Genomic DNA, 23,880 nt, shown 5'->3' with positions numbered 1-23,880 from the left:
CAATCCAAGAGCTACCTCCGCCCAAGACCAGGAAAGATGTGATGAGTTTCTTAGGAAGACTGAATTACATCAGTCGGTTCATAGCTCAATACACAGTGATCTGCGAACCCATATTCAAGTTACTGAAGAAGGATGCTGCCACAAAATGGACAGAAGAATGCCGAAAGGCTTTTGATAGAATCAAAGAACACTTGTCCAACCCACCAGTATTAGTCCCACCAGAGTCGGGAAAGCCTTTGTTATTGTATCTATCTATCATGGATAATGCATTTGGATATGTATTGGGGCAGCATGATGAGACAGGTAGAAAAGAGCAACTCATTTACTATCTGAGCAAGAAGTTCACACCATACAAGGCAAGATACACCTTGTTAGAACAGACATGTTGCGCTTTGACTTGGATTGCACAAAAGTTCAGGCATTACATGTATGCATACACCACGTACTTGATCTCAAGAATGGATCCACTCAAGTACATCTTTCAGAAACCAATGCCTACAGGTAATCTAGCAAAGTGGCAAATTTTGTTGAGCGAGTTTGATATCGTGTATGTGACACAAAAAGCCATCAAAGGACAAGCCCTAGCAGATCACCTCGCAGGAAACCCGGTGGACCAGATAACATATTTGGCAGCTATATTATATTCAAGATAGTAATATTGTTATTTATTGAAATGTATTTTTATTTAATACACAACAAATAATATGTAATGGTGTTTCTATGGAATTTGATCATTTATACTCTGCAATATTATGCCCCTAAATCCTAATAATACTAAGCGTTGGGCCCGTGATAGCACGAGCCATACATATCTAGTATATATATATAAGCGGCAAGGGAAATAGTTGTTGGACGACATGTCTGCTTCCCTAGCCAAGGCTAATTTGAGAATTTCCTCAGTATTATGCAGAAACAAGATTATACTTCACTGCTTTACAATTGTACTTCCTCATTTATTGGACATAAAAGTCCGCCCATATTTTCCTTTGACTTTACCTCAAGCTGAAAAATGTGGGCCCTTGTTTATGTCTAATTTTACGTTTTTTCAATTTTTCTTTTCATTATCCAATTGCCTATTAATATGTGGACCCCACTTTAACAATTCTCATTTCCTTTTCTTTATTTGTTCCTCACAGCTTCTTTTTTAATTTTTTTCACTTTATTTCTTTTGTGGCAAATTAACTTTCTGAAATTTAATTACTTCATTTATTATATTGTATTAAAAAAATTAAATTTTCTAAAAAGATTTAGTTGATTCTTGAAATTCTATCATTATCACATGAATTTGAAAAAATAAAATAAAATATAGTATTAAAAATTACATAAGAGATAATATAAATCACAATAATTAGCAACTGAAAATATTTTTAAATCATATAAGAAATTTGGTTGACTAATTGAAATAAAAGAAGTATCATATAGTATTTGAAAATGACGTCAAAAGTTCTATAATTACAATAAATTACCAACTGAAAATATTTATGATTATTCACGTGAATTGGAACAGGAATAACATATATTATTTTAAAATGACGCAAAAAGTACTATAAATCACAACAAATTAATAACCTCGAATATGTTTTAAAAAGGCATATAAAAAATTGGTTAATTTTTCAAATTTCAATTGTATGACATAAATTGAGATAGAAAAGAGTAACATATATTGGGCCCGTGCTTTTTCTGCAAACTTCGTTCTTAAGAGTTAGGAGACGACCCTAGGCAATTTCTTGACAGTTTTCCACAACTTTTGATGCTAAAGGTAAGGATTTTACTTCCCTAATCCATTTTTCGATCCGTAGAACGTAAATTTATGTGTAATTATCGTTGGGGAAGGGTTTTGGCCTAAAGTTGATGATGGAAATAAGCCCTAGTTGCACCTTAGGATCATGGGTTTGGTCTTGGGTTATTGGGTTTATTATAAATCGGGTAAATTAGACCTTAATTATTGATCTTTACATTAAATTATTCGTTTGTAGACCAAGAACAAGCGGAAAGAATCCGGAAAGGGAAGACTCAAGTGTCTTAGGAGGATTCAAGCTTAGTTTTGAGGTAGGTGATGGTTTGATTTCCTATTTGTGTGATGTATGTCGATTGATTGCTATGTTGTATGCATGCATGTATGTGAATAAGAAAATGTGGAAACAAACCTAATAAAATGACTAGGAACAATGCATTCCATGAACTTGTGTACTTGACTATATGATTTGAGTATTGTACATTATGGATGTGATTGTGATTGCGGTTGTGATGATTGGATCGGGTGTCACGTTCCGGCACATGTATTAGATCGGGTGTCACGTTCCGACACATGCATTAGATCGGGTGTCACGTTCCGACACATGCATTGGATCGGGTGTCACTTTCCGACACACTAATTGGGATCGGGTGTCAAGTACAGACACATGCATTAGATTGGGTGTCACGTTCCGATACGTTAACATTTTGGGTATGGAAAAGGACGGACCCACGTTGGTTCTGGGGGGTTCGGGTACCCTTTCAGCAAAAAATTCCACAGTATATATAAGGTAAATTTTCTGTATTTATGTGGATATATATATTTTGAACCCCCTTTAAAGACAAAGAGAAACTGATAGCCCAGTGGCAGGTCCCTTTCAAATTAAGCTTCACGTTGAGGGTTCGAATCCATGTGTTAGCGTTTTACTTTTTTCTTTCTTGGTTTCAGTTTTTTGTTTTTGTTTTTTTCAGTTCTGTTTTTTTAGTTTTTATTTTATTTTATAAAACATGCTAAAAGTGTGGTTTTAAACCCAAAAAAATTCAAGGGTCCGCCACTAAAACTATATACTACTACTTTCTTGAAATTTTGTTTTGTTGGCTTAATTACACGTTTATACTTTATTTTTGAACCCCCTGAACGAAAATCTTGGGTCCGCCACTGGGGATGGGTTCCATGAGAGGACCATTGTGTTGTCATATGTATATGCTATTGAGAATGTGAGATTGTACATTGTTCCTGAGATGATAATTGAATTGTTTTCTGTATATGTGTGCTTATGATATTGTGATTACTCATTGCATATTGTGTTTATGGGAGTAACTGTGTGATCCTACCAGTACATTGTGGTTGTGTAGTGATATGCACTTGCTCTTTCTTTGTTGAGTACATGACATCTTTAGGCGGCTACTGACATACCTCATTTAGAAGATCACTGATCGAGACTAAATTCAAGGATGAACTAGTTCTTCTAGGCTGCCAAGAGTTTTCCTTTAGCTTAGTCCATTTTCTTCGGACTTAGACTAGTACTTTAGATATTCGTTTGTTTAGTTTAGGGGTTGTACCCCTTTTCCTTATACTTGTTGAACTTTCTAATTTTGGTACATTGACTTTTAGTTCTAGAGGTGGTTTTTGCAATGTTTTGGTAATGGTTTGTTAATTAAACTTTCGGAGTTTATGGGAGCTCCATTTTACTTTTTCATTTAAACATGCTTCTGTATCTTTAAATGTGTAGTAATTTGGTTAAGGCTGCTTAGTTGGGTTGTATTTGTTCTCCCACCGGAGGATTAGTGTGGATATCAATCACGACGGTCTGGATTGTGACACTTGTTATCCACCATTTGGAAACGAAAAAAATCTACTAGCCGCATATTTTTTTCACTCCAGCCTCTTCGATATCATACTTACTCTGCAATGCTTTCCACATTTTCTTTACACTAGAGTAAGTTCTATCATGGTAATCATAAAAATTATCAGATAGACAATTAAGAATATAATACCGATACTTATAGGAATCACCATCGTAATTTTCCACTTTCTCTAGATGAGAAATAGTTTCATCATCATTCATAGAGGTGATGTCTACTTTATCAGGATTCTTCTCAGTTAGTACATAAGAAACATTGAGAAGACTTAAGTAGAAAAGTACTTTACCCTTCCATCTTTTGAAATGGTTACCATTGAACCAAAATGGCTTGTTAAGGTCTCCCATCTTGACATCCGCAATTTTTTCAATTGTAGCCATTGGTGAATCTCCTTAAATTTGTTAGTGAAAAATTACAAAATAACAGAATTATAAGAATACAATTGAAAATAAAATGAAGAAATAAAAATCTCTTCAGGCTAAGGCGCGGGTATCTCGCTTTCTTTAAGGAGATTCAAGCTCACTGCAACAAATATTTTTCATCGGTCCAGCAGTAGTCCTCTTGACTTGTCCCCTCCAGGATACAACAACCTTAACACAAAGTCTAACTCAACATCTCTGTATGGAGCATCGAACTTTATTGGAGTTGGAATATGAGCAGTCTTAATTTTGGAAACAGGTTAGCATTACCCAATCTTAGCCAAGATTAGGTTCTACTGTACCAATAACATGACGGAATATGAAGCTTGTTTTCTCGGACTTAGGATGGCCATAGACATGAATATCAAAGAACTCTTGGTGATAGGAGATTCCGACTTGTTAGTTCATCAAGTACAAGGAGAATGGACCACTAAGAATGGCAAGATCCTTCCTTATTTTCATTACATAAAATTGTTAAGTAGGAGATTCACAAGGATTGAGTTCAAGCATGTCCCTCGAGCTCAAAATGAGTTTGTCGATGCTTTGACAACATTGTCCTCGATAATTCAACATCCAGACAAGAATAACATCGACCCTATCGATATAGAGATACATGATCAACATGTATATTGTTTTCATGTAGATGAGGAACTGGATGGAAAACCCTGGTATTATGACATCAGAAGATTGATAGAAGCACAAGAATATCCTGAAAATGCTACAAGCAAACAAAAACGGACTTTGAGGAGGATAGCCAATCATTTCTTCCTTAATGGAGAAATCCTATATAGGAGAACTTCGGATTTAGGATTGCTGAGGTGTGTCGACGCCACAGAACTGACAAGGCTTTTGGAAGAAATACATGCAAGAACATGTGGACCTCATATGAATGGGTTCACTACCTCATATGAATGGGTTCACTTTGGCAAAGAAGATTTTAAGAGCTGGATATTTTTGGATGACCATAGAGAGATGGCATCAGGTATGTGCAAAAGTGTCATCAGTGTCAAGTGCATGGAGATTTTATACGGGTTCCACCGAATGAGCTAAATGTGATGGGTTCCCCTTGGCCATTTGTTGCTTGGGCCATGGACGTTATCGGACCCATAAAGTCTTCTGCATCAAATGGACATCGTTTCATTCTGGTGGCTATCGATTATTTCACAAAATAGGTCGAAGCTTCGACATACAAGGCAGTAATCAAGACGGTTTTGGCAGACTTTGTTCGCAACGACATAGTTTGTCGGTTTGGAATTCCAGAATCAATCATAACAGACAATGTAGCCAACCTCAACAGCGATCTTAAGAAGGAAACTTGTGAAAGGTTCAAGATTGCTCATTGAAATTCCACGGTTTACCGGCCACAGATGAATGGAGCAGTTGAGGCTGCAAATAAGAATATCAATAAGATCCTAAGGAAAATAGTGGACAGTCATAAGCAATGGCATGAGAAGCTACTATATGCTTTACTTGGTTATCGCACCACGATCAGAACATCAACTGGGGCAACTCCTTATATGTTGGTTTATGGTTCAGAAGCAGTAATACCTACTAAGGTGGAAATACCATCTTTAAGGATTATCCAAGAGGTTGGTCTGGATGATGCATAATGGATACGTAGCAGGCATGAACAATTGATACTCATCGATGAAAAGAGGATGGACGCGGTTGGTCATGGCCAACTCTATCAAAACAAAATGACCAAAGCGTTCAACAAGAAAGTCAAACCTCGACGGTTCACATCGGGGCAGTTGGTATTGAAGAAGATATTTCCTTACCAAGGAGAAGCCAAAGGGAAATTTGCACCAAATTGTCAAGGACCCTACATGATTCATAGAGTACTCTCAAGAGGAGCGGTAATCTTAGCAGAAATGGACGGCAGAGTAAGCCCAAAGCCAATTAATTCAAATGCCATCAAGAAATACTACATCCGAAGACCTCAAGATTAGCGCTTATTTTGTGTACTTTTGCATTTTTCAATGTAACAGAACTACGTCTAGACCTGACTTTCCACGGCGGGGTACGTAGGCAACCCATATCGAATCCGGTCTCTCTTAGAAAATCCAAATCATCATTTCCATGTATTTAGAACTACGCTCGACCTGAATTCCCTCGGTGGGATACATAGGCAATCCTTGTCAGATTCGGTCTCTTGCATTTCATATTTTTCACTTTCCTTTTGTATTTGAACTACGTCCTGACCTGATTCCGCTTGGATACGTAGGCAACCTGATTCAGGCCCGGTCACTATATGTCATATTTTTCACTTTCCTATTGTATCGAACTCTGTTACGACCTGATTCCACTTGGATACATAGGCAGCTTGAGTCAAACTCGGTCATTGCATTACATACTTCTATTTCTCCCACTTGTATTCGAACTACGTTATGATCTGATTCCTATTTTGGGGATACGTAAGCAGCTTGAGTCAGGTTTGATCAATTCTCTGTATACCCTTAGGAAGCATTCCTCATAGTTAGCGTAACCTCAGAATATTGAAGAATATCAATCGTCGCAGTGTCTGCAAAAAAGCTAGGAAAGCTTCATCAGAAGAGTAAAAGCTACAAGAGGTTTATGTTGGATATAGTCAACAAAATGAAAAGCTCGATGGACTTCAGAACATGTCATAATCTAAACCGCTGGAGAATTACTATATATATATACGTAGTATACTTATTTTCTAGAAAAACAAGCTAATTCTTTTCAAAAATATTTTTTTCCACTCATCCACCTACCAAGTCTCTAGGATAAGAAACTATGTGTGGTACTGACGAGGTGTTGAAGGATTCTAGTGACGAGGCTTCAGTCCATAAGTCGATGCAAATCAACACCCCCTCCCAAACTAAAATTTTCTTTGAGTGCAGGAACACAGGAATCAAGAAAATAACATCAAGTCTCGGGGCATGACCGGAAACGCCATTCAATTTCTCACAATTATGAGCCAAAATACTCTTTCTCTACTTCATTTCTCGAAAATACTTCAACATGCACCTTATGACTAAAATATATTTTGTTTAAATCTATGCAGGTACGCTCAAGATCTAGATCAAATACTAAAGAAAAGAGGCCCCTCGTAGGAAAATATGATGTTTAATTTTCTGTCAAAATAACTCCATCAACTGGAGCTTGTAGCAAACATCATTAAACTCTGCCAACCGGAGGCTATACATAGCAAATGTCGTCAAACTTTGCCACTTGGAGGCTGTACATAACAAACATTGTCAAACTCCGCCACCCGGAGGTTATACATAGCAAACATCATCAAACTCCGCCAATCAGAGCCTGTATATAAGCAAAAAAAGCAACACTCCGCCAGTCGGAGACCACATCGTAGTGACGTCACTGAAGCTCTATCGATCGGGGGCAAGCACACATAGAAACACTATCACACGCCGAAAATTAAATTTACATTACAATTTTTACACAACTGGATACAGGCTTTTACATTACAACAGCCCCGCCAGCCGGAGGCTTTACATTACAAGCTTTACATAGCCGGATACAGGCTTTTACATTACAACAGCCCCGCCAGTCGGAGGCTTTACATTACAAGCTTTACATAACCGGATACAGGCTTTTACATTACAACAGCCTCGCTAGCCGGAGGCCTTACATTACAAGCTTTACACAGCCGGATAGAGGCTTTTACTGTCACGACCCAAGCCTAGGGCCTAGACGTGACATGGCGAATGAGGAACCCGAAGGAACCCCAAACAAGCCTCTCAAACTTGTCATCACACTTCATCGGTCGCGGAAGTACATTCAACATTAATTAACGGGAAATAGGGACTAAGGCAAACCATTTCAAAATGACATCATAGAATAAGAGTCAAGCTCGTTTACAAAATACTTGTCCAACTCACACCTCTACATACATAGATAGGACGGGGGCCATGACATATTACCGGCTCCCCTCATAGTTAAAATACAATTGCAAGCTAAAGTCTCAAAACATAGGAGTAAGAGACATAACATAGCCCTCGAATTATTGAGGACTCACCAACAAACTCGGATAAGCGTCGTACTAGCCACGTGAATGGAGAGAAGGATCAAGAGTAGCTCCGGTCCCTACATGGTGACATCATGTAGGCAAAATATGCGTTAGTACTTGGAATGTACTAAGTATGCGGGGTGCAACACAACAATAAACAAGGACACAATCGAAATACAAGAAATAGTTTCATAGGCATTATGAATAACAATATGAGGATGCATGATCAAAGTGAAGTCAAAACATGTTTAAGTAAATCTATACTAATAGTAGATATCATATGTGTATGCATGATCCAACCAATCTATAACCCCAACTTAGGATGGGGGATGCCGTTCACACCCGGACACCCTGGTGGCAAGGTATAAACCCCTCACATGGTTGATGTTGGTCACACCCCAAGCATCCTAGGTGGTGAGATATAAACCTCTCACATGGTTGATGTTGGTCACACCCCAAACATCCTAGGTGGTGAGATATAAACCTCTCACATGGTTGATGTTGGTCACACCCCAAACATCCTAGTGGTGAGATATAAACCTCTCACATGGTTGATGTTGGTCACACCCCAAACATCCTAGGTGGTGAGATATAAACCTCTCACATGGTTGTCCGGTTCTTTTCCCCCGGACCGGGCATGGTCATGCAACACTTTATATAGGAAATTCTCATTAGGCTCTAATGCAATCTCACGTATGGAATGAACATATACACAAGCTTAGTTTGTCATCAACACATCTTTGAAGTTCCATACATCTCATAACTCAAGCTTTAAAACATCAATTTATCAATTCTCCATAGTTGGACATTTTGTCAAACACCTTGAAGGCATGTAATGAAATCAAAGAGCATGGAAATTAGGGTAGTAATTATGCAACCAAAACAGTGAACAACCTACAACAACACCTTTACATTCATAACATGATCACATTATCTTCATTGGATTCTCATTCATATAATGTCATGATAACACTCCAATTTCTCATACTATGCCTTTAAGGCCATAAGCCTCACATACCAATACACCAACAATACACCATAAAATAAGCATGGGTAATGACATACTTCAACAATCTAAAGACCTTTAAACAAGTTTGATTCATATACATTCATTATCTAGCAACCACTTCATAAAGGCATAAACTAGGAATAGAGAGAAATCATGGGTTCATGGAGTATTTTCATCTTAAATCGTCAATACAACAACAATATAACCATAAAGTGCCATTAGAAACCTTTTAAAACCATTTGATGGAAGAACCCATGAGATTGAGTGAAAACCTAGATTTTTCATATTTTGAAGTAACTTTGGATTTGGCTCCTTGTATGGAAAATTAGACAAGGATCAAGACCCCCATACCTTTGCTATGATCTCCCACGAAAATTGATGAAGAAAGCCTTGAATCCAAAGCCCTAGCTCCCACTTCTTCTTCTTCTTAAATGGAGGATTGTAGAGAGGGAAATGTTTTTTTTTGGGATGGGAATTGGATTATGGTATCTAGGAATTAATATAAGTCCTTTGAAAAAAAGGGTCCAACACTTAGAAAAAAAAACAGGCGGGTGAACAGTAGATGAACAGTAAAATCAGCTACTGGAATTTGGATTTTCTGCCGGACAGACTTTACGAAAATGGGCATAACTTCTTCGTCCGAACTCCGAATAAGGTGAAACGAAGTGCGTTAGATAGCTAACTCAAAGGGCTTTCCATGGATATATTATTGGCCACCAAATAATTTGTGTGCTAGGAGATATGACCCTCCAAAGTAGACCCTCGAAAAAGGCTTCACTTGGAAATTTTGGATTTTGATACGGTTGCTCTAAAATTTGGGTTAGACCCATTTCCCACTCAATTTGACCCCCTAAACAAGAATATGAAGTCGGATTTTCGAAAAACGAAACGGATTTTGAGATATATGGAAATTACAATTATAGGTGTTTCCGAAGCACATTTTCGGGCATTTTTTTGGGGTCGTTTCAATATCTCCCCCTTGGGAACATTCGTCCCCGAATGTGGAAGAGACGTACAAGGCAAGACTTAGTAAGAACATATCAGCCCCAACATGAATGCAAAAATTTTATTTAAACATCACTTCAAGATTTCAAAACTTAGTGTAAAGCATCCATAACTCATCAATTTAAACATATATGCACATTAATGATTCAGAGGCTGAAATGTAGGACTCGATGGAGTACAAAGGACTTGATTTAATACCTTAGGCTTGAGTGGAGTTGAATAGATAAGGATAACGTCTTTGCATGTCCGCTTCGGCCTCCCAAGTAGCACTCTCCACTTGTTGATTTCTCCAAAGCACCTTAACGGACGCCACTTCTTTGTTCCTCAACCTTTTAACTTGTCTATCTAAGATCTGAACCGGGACTTCTTCATACGTCAAATTATCTTCTACAACACCCACAACCTCAAGAGGTACAATAGCGTTAGGATCACCAACACATTTCCTCAACATCGATACATGGAATACCGGATGAACTAATTCCATCTCCTTGGGCAACCCCAACTCATAGGCTACTTTACCAACCCTTTTTATTATCTCATAAGGACCGACATACCTAGGACTTAATTTCCCCTTCTTACCAAAACGAACCACACCTTTCATTGGAGAAACCTTCAAATAAACCCAATCACCCACTTTGAATTCAAGATCCCGTCTCCTCACATCGGCATAAGACCTTTGACGACTTTGGGCTGTTTTCAACCTCTCCCTAATCATCCTTACCTTCTCAAGAGCATCCATGACCAGATCCGGACCCAACAAGGCCACCTCTCCGACTTCAAACCACCCAACCGGTGACCTACACCGTCTACCATAAAGTGCCTCAAAAGGAGCCATACCGATACTAGAATGATAACTATTGTTGTATGCAAATTCAATCAAAGGAAGATGATCATCCCAACTACCTTTCAACTCCAATACACAAGCTCTAAGCATATCCTCCAAGGTTTGAATTGTTCTTTCGGCTTGGCCATCCGTTTGAGGGTGGAAGGCCGTGCTAAGCTTTACCTTTGTACCAAGACCCCTTTGGAATGACTTCCAAAAGTGAGAAGTGAATTGGGCACCACGATCCGAGATGATAGACAAAGGAATCCCATGCAACCTTACCAATTCATGAATGTACAACTTGGCATACTCTTCAGCCCCGTAAGTAGTTTTAACCGGTAGGAAATGAGCCGACTTTGTCATCCGATCAACCACCACCCAAACCGAATCAAAGCCTCTTCTAGCCTTGGGTAAGCCCACTACAAAATCCATGTTGATTTCTTCCCACTTCCAAGTAGGTATCTCAATGTCTTGAGTTAGGCCACCCGGCCTTTGATGTTCAGCCTTGACTTGTTGACAACTATGGCAACCCGAAACAAATTTTGCAATGTCCTTCTTCATACCGCCCCACCAATACACATCCCTCAAGTCTCTATACATCTTTGTTGACCCCGGATGAATAGAATAAGAAGAATTATGAGCCTCATCAAGGATTCTTTCCCTCACACCATCCACACAAGGAACACATAATCTACCTTGGTACCTAAGGGCACCATCTCCCCCTTGGGAGAAAACCTCCACCTTACCACTACTCACCGAAGCCTTTAATTCTACCAAAGAAGGATCAAGATCTTGCTTGACTATCACCTCATCAACCAAGGAAGATCTTGAACCATCAACAACAACTACTCCTCCACTATCCACCCCTTCTAACCTAACTCCCAATTTGGCCAACCGATGGACCTCCTTAGCCAACTCTTTACTACCTTCCTCCACATGAGCCAAGCTACCCATGGACACTCTACTCAATGCATCCGCCACCACATTAGCTTTCCCCGGATGATAGTGAACACTCATATCATAATCCTTAAGGAATTCTAACCACCTCCTTTGTCTCAAGTTAAGATCTTTTTGTGTGAACACATATTGGAGACTCTTATGGTCGGTGAAGATATCAACATGCACCCCATACAAATAATGACGCCAAATCTTTAAAGCAAAAACCACGGCGGCCAATTCAAGATCATGGGTTGGGTAATTTTTTTCATGAACCTTAAGTTGCCTAGAAGCATAGGCTATAACCTTACCACTTTGCATCAACACACAACCCAAACCAATATGGGAAGCATCACAATAAACAACAAAACCTTCTAACCCATCCGGAAGTGACAAAATAGGAGCGGACACAAGCCTTTCTTTCAAAGTTTGGAAGCTTTCCTCACACTCATCCGACCACACAAATTTAGCCTTCTTTTGAGTCAACTTAGTCATAGGAGAAGCAAGAGAAGAAAACCCTTCTACAAATCTCCTATAATAACCCGCTAAACCCAAGAAACTCCTTATATCCGACGGGGTCAAAGGTCTAGGCCAATTCCTAATAACATCGGTCTTCTTAGGATCCACCTTAATACCATCCCCCGACACCACATGGCCTAGGAAAGCAACTTCCTTCAACCAAAACTCACACTTTTCATATTTAGCGTACAACTTCTCTTCCCTCAATCTTTGGAGTACCACCCTCAAGTGACCCTTGTGCTCTTCCTCACCCCGAGAATAGATCAAGATGTCATCTATAAACACCACCACAAAAGAATCAAGGTAGGGTTTGAAAACCCTATTCATCAAATCCATAAAGAGAGCCGGAGCATTAGTCAACCCGAAAGACATCACCACAAACTCATAGTGCCCATACCTAGTACGAAAGGCCGTCTTGGGAATATCACACTCCCTCACCTTCACTTGATGATACCCTGACCGAAGATCAATCTTAGAGAAGTGACTAGCCCCATGCAATTGGTCAAATAAATCGTCAATCCTTGGAAGAGGATACCTATTCTTGACGGTGACCCTATTAAGTTGTCGATAATCAATACACATTCTAAGAGACCCATCTTTCTTCTTCACAAACAAAACCGGAGCACCCCAGGGAGAATGACTAGGTCTAATAAATCCCTTCTCTAACAAATCTTTTAATTGCTCTTTCAACTCTTTCAACTCTGCCGGGGCCATACGGTAAGGGGGGATAGAAATAGGTTGAGTATCGGGAAGGAGGTCTATACCAAGATCTATCTCCCTTTCGGGAGGGACACCGGGAAGGTCTTCTGGGAAGACATCTAGAAACTCATTAACAACCGGAATAGACTCAACAGGAGGGACTTTAGACTCCACATCATTGACTCTCACAATATGGTACAAGCACCCTTTGGAAATCAACCTATGGGCTTTAATGCAAGAAATGAATTTCCCCTTCACCACAACATCCCGGCTCTCCCACTCAAGAACGGGTTCATTAGGAAATCGGAACTTGACTTTACGAGTCCTACAATCAATAGAAGCATAATATGCATGCAACCAATCCATCCCAAGAATAACATCAAAATCCACCATGTTCAACTCAATAAGATCGCAAGGCAACAACTTATTCAATATGCAAACCGGACAATTTCTATACACTTTTCTAGCAACAATAGAGACACCAATGGGAGTAGATACTTCATATGACTCATGCAACAATTCCGACTCAACATGAAATTTTCTAGCAACTAAGGGGGTAACAAAGGAAAGGGTGGCACCCGGATCAATCAAAGTATAAACATCAAAATCAAAGATTTGCAACATACCGGTCACCACATCCGGGGTCTCATTAACACCTTGTCTACCATGCAAAGCATAAAATCGATTGTTCCTTGGGGCACCACTTTGAGAAGCACCTCTACCCAAAGGAGTAGTGTTAGCACTTCGGACCTTGTTGCGGATCTTGGGACATTCAAACCTCTTATGACCCACTTCTCCACATTCAAAGCAAGCACCCGAACCCTTCATGCAAGGACCACCATGCTTCCTCCCACACTTAGGGCATACATCCATAGAACCCACTTCACCTCCCCCTTGAGGTCTAGGAACATTGATAGCAAATCCCCGGTTGACATGAGGGTTTCCTCGGCCTTGATGAAATCTAGCACCCTTAGGGAACCTATTCTCCAATCGGGCCCTCTTGGCCTCGTGCCCCCTTCTCTTCCTCAATTTCTCCTCCTCCATTTGCTCGGCATAAGTCATCAACCGAGACAAATCCATATCTCCAATGAGCATAGCGGACCGACACTCCTCACTAACCAAGTCGGATACACCCATCACAAATTTGTTCATCCTCGACCTAGAGTCGGCCACCAAGTGAGGTGCATACTTGGAGAGTTGGACAAATTTGAGGGCATACTCCCTCACACTCATAGCTCCTTGCTTCAAGTTCATGAACTCCACCAACTTTGCCTCCCTAAGCTCAAGAGGGAAGAACCTATTAAGGAAAGCAATTTTAAACTCCTCCCACAACACCACATAGCCATTACCTTTCTCACCCTTCCATTGATCAAACCAAATTTGAGCAACCCCCTTGAGTTGGTAAGCCGCCAATTCCGCCTTCTCACAAGCACCAACATCCATAATGGTCAAGATTTTGCATACCTCATCGATGAACTCTTGCGGGTCCTCATCCACCTTTGAACCATGGAAGACCGGAGGGTTCATCCTCATGAAATCTCTCACCCTTTCCCCCGGGGTGGTAGTTCGAGGAGCTTGGGCTCCTTGTTGCACTTGGTTAGATACCACTTGTGCAAGCATGGTGAGTGCATCACGGAGCTCACCATTGGTGGGTGGCTCTTCCGGTGATCGGGCCCGTCTTCCCCTCATGTTTGGCATGATGATCTAGCAATCAAAGAACAAGCGTTAGGGAGGAATCACCTTATCACACTCTAAGCACGACATAGAACATGAAGAAGGGAAACCTTTCCTAAAACGTTTTGTAGCCTCCCATTCATAGTCGTGGCGCGCTTCACAACCATGATTAGGACTCTACTCAACGCGGTGTGTTGGACTCCGAGGATTTAACAACCTAGTGCTCTGATACCAAGCTTGTCACGACCCAAGCCTAGGGCCTAGACGTGACATGGCGAATGAGGAACCCGAAGGAACCCCAAACAAGCCTCTCAAACTTGTCATCACACTTCATCGGTCGCGGAAGTACATTCAACATTAATTAACGGGAAATAGGGACTAAGGCAAACCATTTCAAAATGACATCATAGAATAAGAGTCAAGCTCGTTTACAAAATACTTGTCCAACTCACACCTCTACATACATAGATAGGACGGGGGCCATGACATATTACCGGCTCCCCTCATAGTTAAAATACAATTGCAAGCTAAAGTCTCAAAACATAGGAGTAAGAAACATAACATAGCCCTCGAATTATTGAGGACTCACCAACAAACTCGGATAAGCGTCGTACTAGCCACGTGAATGGAGAGAAGGATCAAGAGTAGCTCCGGTCCCTACATGGTGACATCATGTAGGCAAAATATGCGTTAGTACTTGGAATGTACTAAGTATGCGGGGTGCAACACAACAATAAACAAGGACACAATCGAAATACAAGAAATAGTTTCATAGGCATTATGAATAACAATATGAGGATGCATGATCAAAGTGAAGTCAAAACATGTTTAAGTAAATCTATACTAATAGTAGATATCATATGTGTATGCATGATCCAACCAATCTATAACCCCAACTTAGGATGGGGGATGCCGTTCACACCCGGACACCCTGGTGGCAAGGTATAAACCCCTCACATGGTTGATGTTGGTCACACCCCAAGCATCCTAGGTGGTGAGATATAAACCTCTCACATGGTTGATGTTGGTCACACCCCAAACATCCTAGGTGGTGAGATATAAACCTCTCACATGGTTGATGTTGGTCACACCCCAAACATCCTAGGTGGTGAGATATAAACCTCTCACATGGTTGATGTTGGTCACACCCCAAACATCCTAGGTGGTGAGATATAAACCTCTCACATGGTTGTCCGGTTCTTTTCCCCCGGACCGGGCATGGTCATGCAACACTTTATATAGGAAATTCTCATTAGGCTCTAATGCAATCTCACGTATGGAATGAACATATACACAAGCTTAGTTTGTCATCAACACATCTTTGAAGTTCCATACATCTCATAACTCAAGCTTTAAAACATCAATTTATCAATTCTCCATAGTTGGACATTTTGTCAAACACCTTGAAGGCATGTAATGAAATCAAAGAGCATGGAAATTAGGGTAGTAATTATGCAACCAAAACAGTGAACAACCTACAACAACACCTTTACATTCATAACATGATCACATTATCTTCATTGGATTCTCATTCATATAATGTCATGATAACACTCCAATTTCTCATACTATGCCTTTAAGGCCATAAGCCTCACATACCAATACATCAACAATACACCATAAAATAAGCATGGGTAATGACATACTTCAACAATCTAAAGACCTTTAAACAAGTTTGATTCATATACATTCATTATCTAGCAACCACTTCATAAAGGCATAAACTAGGAATAGAGAGAAATCATGGGTTCATGGAGTATTTTCATCTTAAATCGTCAATACAACAACAATATAACCATAAAGTGCCATTAGAAACCTTTTAAAACCATTTGATGGAAGAACCCATGAGATTGAGTGAAAACCTAGATTTTTCATATTTTGAAGTAACTTTGGATTTGGCTCCTTGTATGGAAAATTAGACAAGGATCAAGACCCCCATACCTTTGCTATGATCTCCCACGAAAATTGATGAAGAAAGCCTTGAATCCAAAGCCCTAGCTCCCACTTCTTCTTCTTCTTAAATGGAGGATTGTAGAGAGGGAAATGTTTTTTTTTGGGATGGGAATTGGATTATGGTATCTAGGAATTAATATAAGTCCTTTGAAAAAAAGGGTCCAACACTTACAAAAAAAAACAGGTGGGTGAACAGTAGATGAACAGTAAAATCAGCTACTGGAATTTGGATTTTCTGCCGGACAGACTTTACGAAAATGGGCATAACTTCTTCGTCCGAACTCCGAATAAGGTGAAACGAAGTGCGTTAGATAGCTAACTCAAAGGGCTTTCCATGGATATATTATTGGCCACCAAATAATTTGTGTGCTAGGAGATATGACCCTCCAAAGTAGACCCTCGAAAAAGGCTTCACTTGGAAATTTTGGATTTTGATACGGTTGCTCTGAAATTTGGGTTAGACCCATTTCCCACTCAATTTGACCCCCTAAACAAGAATATGAAGTCGGATTTTCGAAAAACGAAACGGATTTTGAGATATATGGAAATTACAATTATAGGTGTTTCCGAAGCATATTTTCGAGCATTTTTTTGGGGTCATTTCATTTACATTACAACAACCCCGCCAGTCGAGGGCCTCTACATTACAAGTTATTGTACCTACATCACATTCACAATACAAAAAGAGACATCAACAATCGTTTGAACATCTACACTCTACTCTTTACATTACTATTTCAATTTATAATTTTTGAACTGCAACAGGTACTTTTCACCCTTTTACATGTTTTGCAGGACAATGCATTACAACGAGGAACTCCCTCTAAGTAGCAAACTAGGCAAAGTTAGTGCAATGTCAAGCATCACTAGCTACGTCAAGGATTCACTTTCAAAACTCAACTCGACTCGATTTTCTGAAGTTCAGATTTAAGTCTTACTTATAACTCTCTCATGTCTCAGTTCATTATAACTCGACACTGGGGCAGTCATTTTGAAAATTCATCTCTCTACCATAAGTCTTTACAAATTGCTACAGAGCATTTCTCATTCAAGTTTATTTAGAACTATATTTCATCCCTCTATTCATGCTAATCTCTTCATACCTTACCACCAAAAGATTTTAGTATTACCATAATTCGATACTTGGGTAAATTTTTAATAAAAATTTACTATGTTCTCGAACTACAAGTGACCTGATTTCTCATGAAACCTGGGATATTTAGGCAGCTCGGAAGCCAGAGCTCGGCCATAACTCTATAAGCATTCTTGCCAAGTTATTGCTCAAAGTTTATTTCGGTGGGTCGCCTAAAATTGGATTGTGTCAATATTTCTTTGTCCACGTCTTCTTTAGTCTCTTCCATGGACAAAGAAAGGGGCAAACTGTTCACACCCAATTTTGGCTCTCTACATTTAACTATAATAATAATAATAATAATAATAATAATAATAATAATAATAATAATAATATGTAATGAAATTTTTATAGGAACACGAAAAGATTTCTCATTATTTATTTTTACCTCATAAATTTATTTCAATTTCTTATAAAAATTAAACATATTATATATATATTACTACTTACTTTCTCATTTTTAAAATAAATGTCGTTCTTGAGAATTGAATCTATTTGTGTTCAAATATAATTTCTTTTGTCACAATAGATATTTTTCGTACATTTATTAAAATTAGAAAGCTTATTTAATTAATGAGTTACTAATTTATATTGATTTAATTTTTAAGAGTGACTAATTTTATAAAACAAGCTAATCTTGCAAAATGATTATTTTTAATTTAATAAATTATAACTATTTGATAAAGGAGAGGTTATAATTTAAATAAATTTAATTTGAGCAATTTTGGCAATCCAAGTCCCCTTAAACCAACCTATTCGTGTATGCCACGTAGGCGAGCACATGGATTGTGTTTCTTTAAATTCAATCTCGACCCTACAATCTAATCTAACGACTCTAATTAATCCATCCTTTTACTATTAATATATATATATATTATTTATTTTTAAAACCCTTTATTTTATTAACCGTCCGATTGCTTGATCGGACGGCCAAAATTAAATCAAGACTTTTCAAAGATAGTACAACTCCCCATCGCCTCAAACTTCTTTCTTTTCCAGGCAATCACACTTCTCTTTTCCCAAGTTCCTTCTTCCCCAGACGTTTCTATCTACCGACCACCAGAAAATGGCAATTTCCGGTGGTCTTCAACACATCTCCCTACCCTCCATCAATCATAGCTTCCCTCTTGTCAACTTTACATCCCTTCCATCATCTTTTTTTGAGCCGAAACAGACCTCAAATGTCCCACCACCGCTGTTGCTACAACTGAAAAGTGGAGAATGTGAAGGACCATCGGATTTGGGATCATTATCCCCTTAATCCGATGGTTGTGAGATTGGAACCCCCAAGCCATCACTCATTCTTTCGAATCAATCTGAAAAGGGGTTGATAATATTTTCCTCTCCTCCATCATTATTTTCTTCTAAGATTTGATCTTTCAAAGATTCAAATTCGAATCATTAAATCCTCCCCCAACTATAAAAGGAGGAGTTTGGTCCTCATTCGAGGATCATCTGGAAAATCAACCAAGAACAACATCAAAATCTCAAAAAAAAACACCCAAAGAATGACCTAACGAAATTCGGAAAAAAATTTAAAAATCAAAGAACGAAGAAAAAAGGGGAATAAACACGCACTTTAAGAATTAGATTTCAGAAAATTTCTCTCTTCTTTCATCTTTCCGTTTTTGGCTTTAAACTCGAATCTGCAAAAGGGTTGGAAGTTGGAATTTTTTGACGTAAAAACTCTAGTTTGCTGCTCAACACAAGGTAAAATCTCTTTTATTTTGCTTTGCATCCTCTTCTCTCTAATATGATATCCTTTATGTAAGAGTTATGTATATAAGTATGATTTATTTTGTTTTGGCGTTAGTAATGTTCTTTGTAGTCCTTTGAAAAATCAAGTTTATGGATGGTAATCTTGCCTTGTTATTCTGTTTTTTTGTGTTTCTAGTTAAATACAAGTTAGAATTACCGACATATATTATTGAAAGAAGATTAGTCATGTCCGTCCTAAAAATTAAAATAAATAAATAATAACTTTTCTTAAAGATTTTGTCGCAGAATGGTTATCAAATTATATTGTTTATCAATATGTCTCTCAAGTTCATGTGATGTCTTACTTCCTTAGTTTACAGTAAACTATTTATTTCTTGTGTGAATTAGTAATGTGAACCTTGGATAGTGTAGAATTTTCTTTCCCCGCTTATTATAACATAGTTCCGATCTTTCTTATTTTCTACCTATGTTTAATTCCGACTTTGAAGTTGTCCATGTTAATAGTTTGCACTATAATTTATTTTAGACGTTTGCTAGTGTGCATCAATATCCTTGCTATGTGAGTTCGTTTTAACGATTTGTTGTCAACAAGAACTGGACATGAATGCCTTGTTTTCCTCCCTCCCATTTGGCTTTGGTTAATTAATTTATTTTTATAAGTAAATACTTCCAAATTTCATTGAGCAAATTTTCGCAAACTAATTGTGAGTGATGTTATTTTGCTCATGTGAGTTTACTCGGGAGATGTATATTTTTCTTTAGCATGTTTACAACTAATGTTTTATTAGCACATAATGACATAACCAATTGATTCATATTCGTCCATTTTTTCATTTGTTAGGATGGTTCGTTTTAGGTAAATACCCAAATAGTTTAATTAAACTATGTTCCCCTCCATGTGTTGTTGCTATACATATCAAGTTTGCTAATTTATGTTGGGGTCACGACAACTTTTGTATTGGAAGATTCCTAGTTAAATTATTTTTCTTTACTCATAACATATTCTATTATCACTTTAGCACAAAATTCCTAGTCTTTATCTCCCTATTTTTTATGTTTCATGTACAACCAGAAGGCTGAAGTTTCTACTTTGGAACTCGTTACTGGCCTAAAATATTAGGCCAACAACAATTAGGATCATCACAACGCTTGGAGTCTCGCAAATTAGGAGTTCAATGTTTTCTTAGTCTTTCTTTCGTCGTCCTATTTATGTTGTTTTGATATGTTGGCTAACCTTTACTTACAAGTTTTGGTATATTGTTTGTCTTTTATTTTGAAGCTTATTTTACGTGAACTAATATTATTTGTTTATGAATTTATATGAGACACCATTAGAACAAATGATACAAAAGATATTTTCTTAAAAATGGGTTAGCATTTTCACTTATAACATTCTTTCAGGCCTTTTAAGTTGAAAAGAGGGGCTTATAGTTTTAAAAGATTTTCCAAATGAAGTTTCAAAAGGGTGAGGTAATTTTCGTTTAGGTACTTAAGTAGGAAAAATTAAACTCATGAGTTGGGACTTCCAAATGAATTTAGAGATACATAAAGGCTAAAATAATATTCATTTCGGCCAGCTTATCGCTTAGGACCTTCAAATATTTTGAAACTAGTTTAAAGGCTAGAATAATTACGTTTAGAAATTAACTTAGGACCTCCAAATATTTTGAAACTAGTTTAAAGGCTAGAATAATTACATTTAGAAATTTACTTAAGGCTAAGATATTTATCTTTAGATATACATTTTTTTAAGAAAACAAGCAGGGAAGTAGGCTTATATGTTTAACAAAATAAATGTACCTATAGAATAAATCCCACTAGTTAGAGCTATTTTATATTCTTTATATCACCCCTTTACAAAAATATATTGGCTATTCTTACTTTTTTTTTTAAAAAAATAAAATATTTCTAAAACATTTAAACTTCCTAACATGTTATTTCAAGGTTTTAGATATGCCAACAGGTTCAAAAAATACAAGGTATATACATATATATGTTATATGCAGAAAGGTACAAATTCTATATTTCTTAGTTTTTCTCTATGCGTAACTTATTATTTTGTTACACTTTCATCTTATTTTTCTCATATCTACTATCACTTTTACAAATGTTACTTAATTTTTTTATATAATTTATAAATCCTTACGCTTAAATATACACATTACTTTACTACATATTTGCGCCTGACTACTCTCTCATTTTTATTTTATTTTCTCTTTCACGTCTTAATTCTATAAAGCGACAAGTTTTCATATCCTTTAAACTCAACATTTATTTTTGGATACATTTATATAAGACACATCTATATATATATTTTTTAACACAAAATTGTCATACACTTTTAGCGCATTTAGTTACTTATTTATTTTTCTTACCGTATAATAAACATACTACTACCACTTTATCTAATAGACATATATATGTCGTACCTTGTATTTTACTCTTTTTTAAAAAAAAAAAAACTAAAAAAATTTACTTACCATTGATTTTAAAGCAAATAAATAAACAAGTTTTCCTAATTATATTTTCCTAAATTGAGTTTAAGGACTATCTTCGGATAGGCTCTGAGGGATGCTTAACACCTTCCCCTCGAGTAACCAAAACCTTACTCAGAATCTCACTGGTTTCGCAAATCAAAACAGAGTTTACATTTACATATTTAAATGGTTTTCTAATATTTTCCTTAAAATTTAGGTGGCGACTCTAAAACAAAAAATATTTTTTTCAAAATCAGAGTATCAGCCATATAATTTTGTGAACCGTTTTGGCTAGTTCGAAATAGGGGTGCGACATAGTTCATGATAAGAAAGATCTCATGATGACAAAGTAGACTCATGAATACATTCTCCTCATCCTCATACTCACTTGCTCAAGTCTTGAAATAAGTTACTAGAAGTTGTAAAAGACTCCTAAAAAAGACTCAAAGGGACTTTCTCAAAATGTCCGAAAGAACTATCAAGACTTGACTCTCAACTCTACCTTGAATGTGATTTATGAATTCAAGGTTGTGATTTGTGATAGGAATGATCTCGTGATGTTTAGGAATGATTTTAGATAGCTAATCATGAGAAAAGACTGAAAGTCAATATCTGAAGGTGGGTCCGCGACGCGGAGAATCATTTAAATTTTGGTTTCGAAAATGGCTTTTGAGGCAGAACACTCTGTGTCAGCTCCGCGATGCGAAACAGAAATTCCCAAATCTGAGAAGTGGCAGCACGACGCGGAGGGGGTTCCAAATTTTGACCGACGAAATTTCTTCTTCGTTTCCAACCCCAATTCGCCTAACTTCGATTCTTTTTCTCAATCTCTCTTTAGCTTTAAATACCCAGCACAAGAACACAAGAATCTAACTCTAACAACTTTATAAATCGACACAATAACCTCAAGAACTCTTCAATCTCAGCCCAATTCAAGAACGAAAACAATTTCATGAATACATAACAAGAACATCAAAGCTTCAACTTTCTAGAACGAATTGAACGCTGAAATTAACATGATTGGCATGTGGGTGAACAAATCCAACACTGTGGAAGCTTACATACCTAAAAGAATCATCTTCTTGCAGCACTTGAAGGAAAATCTTGAGAGATGAACCCTAGCCTTAGCGTTTCTTGAATTTCTTGAGCGTAGAATCTTTGGAGTGAATAAGAGGGTTTGGATTTAAGAAAACTGATTTTCTACACGTTTAGGGCAATTTAGATGACCTCCTAAAGGTTTTTAGGACTAAAATACCCCTAAAGAAATAATTAAAATGAGCTGGGCGTCGGAAAAATCTTTCACCAAGCAGTAAGGTCCGTGTTGGCTCCGCGTCGCGGAGCTATCGCTGTGCTGCTGCCAGGTTTACGCGACGTTAATAAATCAGTCATAACTTCTTACTCAGAAATCGGAATTGAGCAAACTCAGTGGAGTTGGAAAGAGGACTCGAAGGGCTTTAATTTTCTATCTTGTAGCTCACCTAACTCATCTTGTACTAGGAGTTATGGTCATTTGAAGTTGACCCAAAACTTAAGAAACACTAGGAATGACTTGAATGCTCTTCTCTTAAGTTCTTCTCGGAACTCAAGGTGCTACATCTAGTGACCTTAACACTCAAAAAATTTTAAATTCCTTGCAAAAATCCCACTCACTACAAATAAGGGTTCGAGTCTTAGTTCAAAAAATTTCTGGGATGTTACAATTGTCATATTATCATTCAAGTTATGCCAAGAAACTAACAAAGCAAGTGACTCAACACATAGAAGATGTGTGATTTTCTTTGAGAAGAAAAGACGAGCAACGTATAAAATTAAAATGATCAATCTCTGAGTTAGAAATGATTTGATTATGTAGATGCAGAATATTTATTTGATCTGCATAGCTCGATCACAAATAAGCTATTTGTTTACATATGGAGGCACAACAATA

This window comes from Solanum verrucosum, unplaced genomic scaffold, assembly GCF_900185275.1.
Source record: "Solanum verrucosum unplaced genomic scaffold, falcon-dt-bn FXZP01000024.1, whole genome shotgun sequence".
Lineage (NCBI taxonomy): Eukaryota > Viridiplantae > Streptophyta > Magnoliopsida > Solanales > Solanaceae > Solanum > Solanum verrucosum.
The sequence above is the reverse complement of the archived record's forward strand: the minus strand, read 5'-3'. Positions refer to the sequence as shown.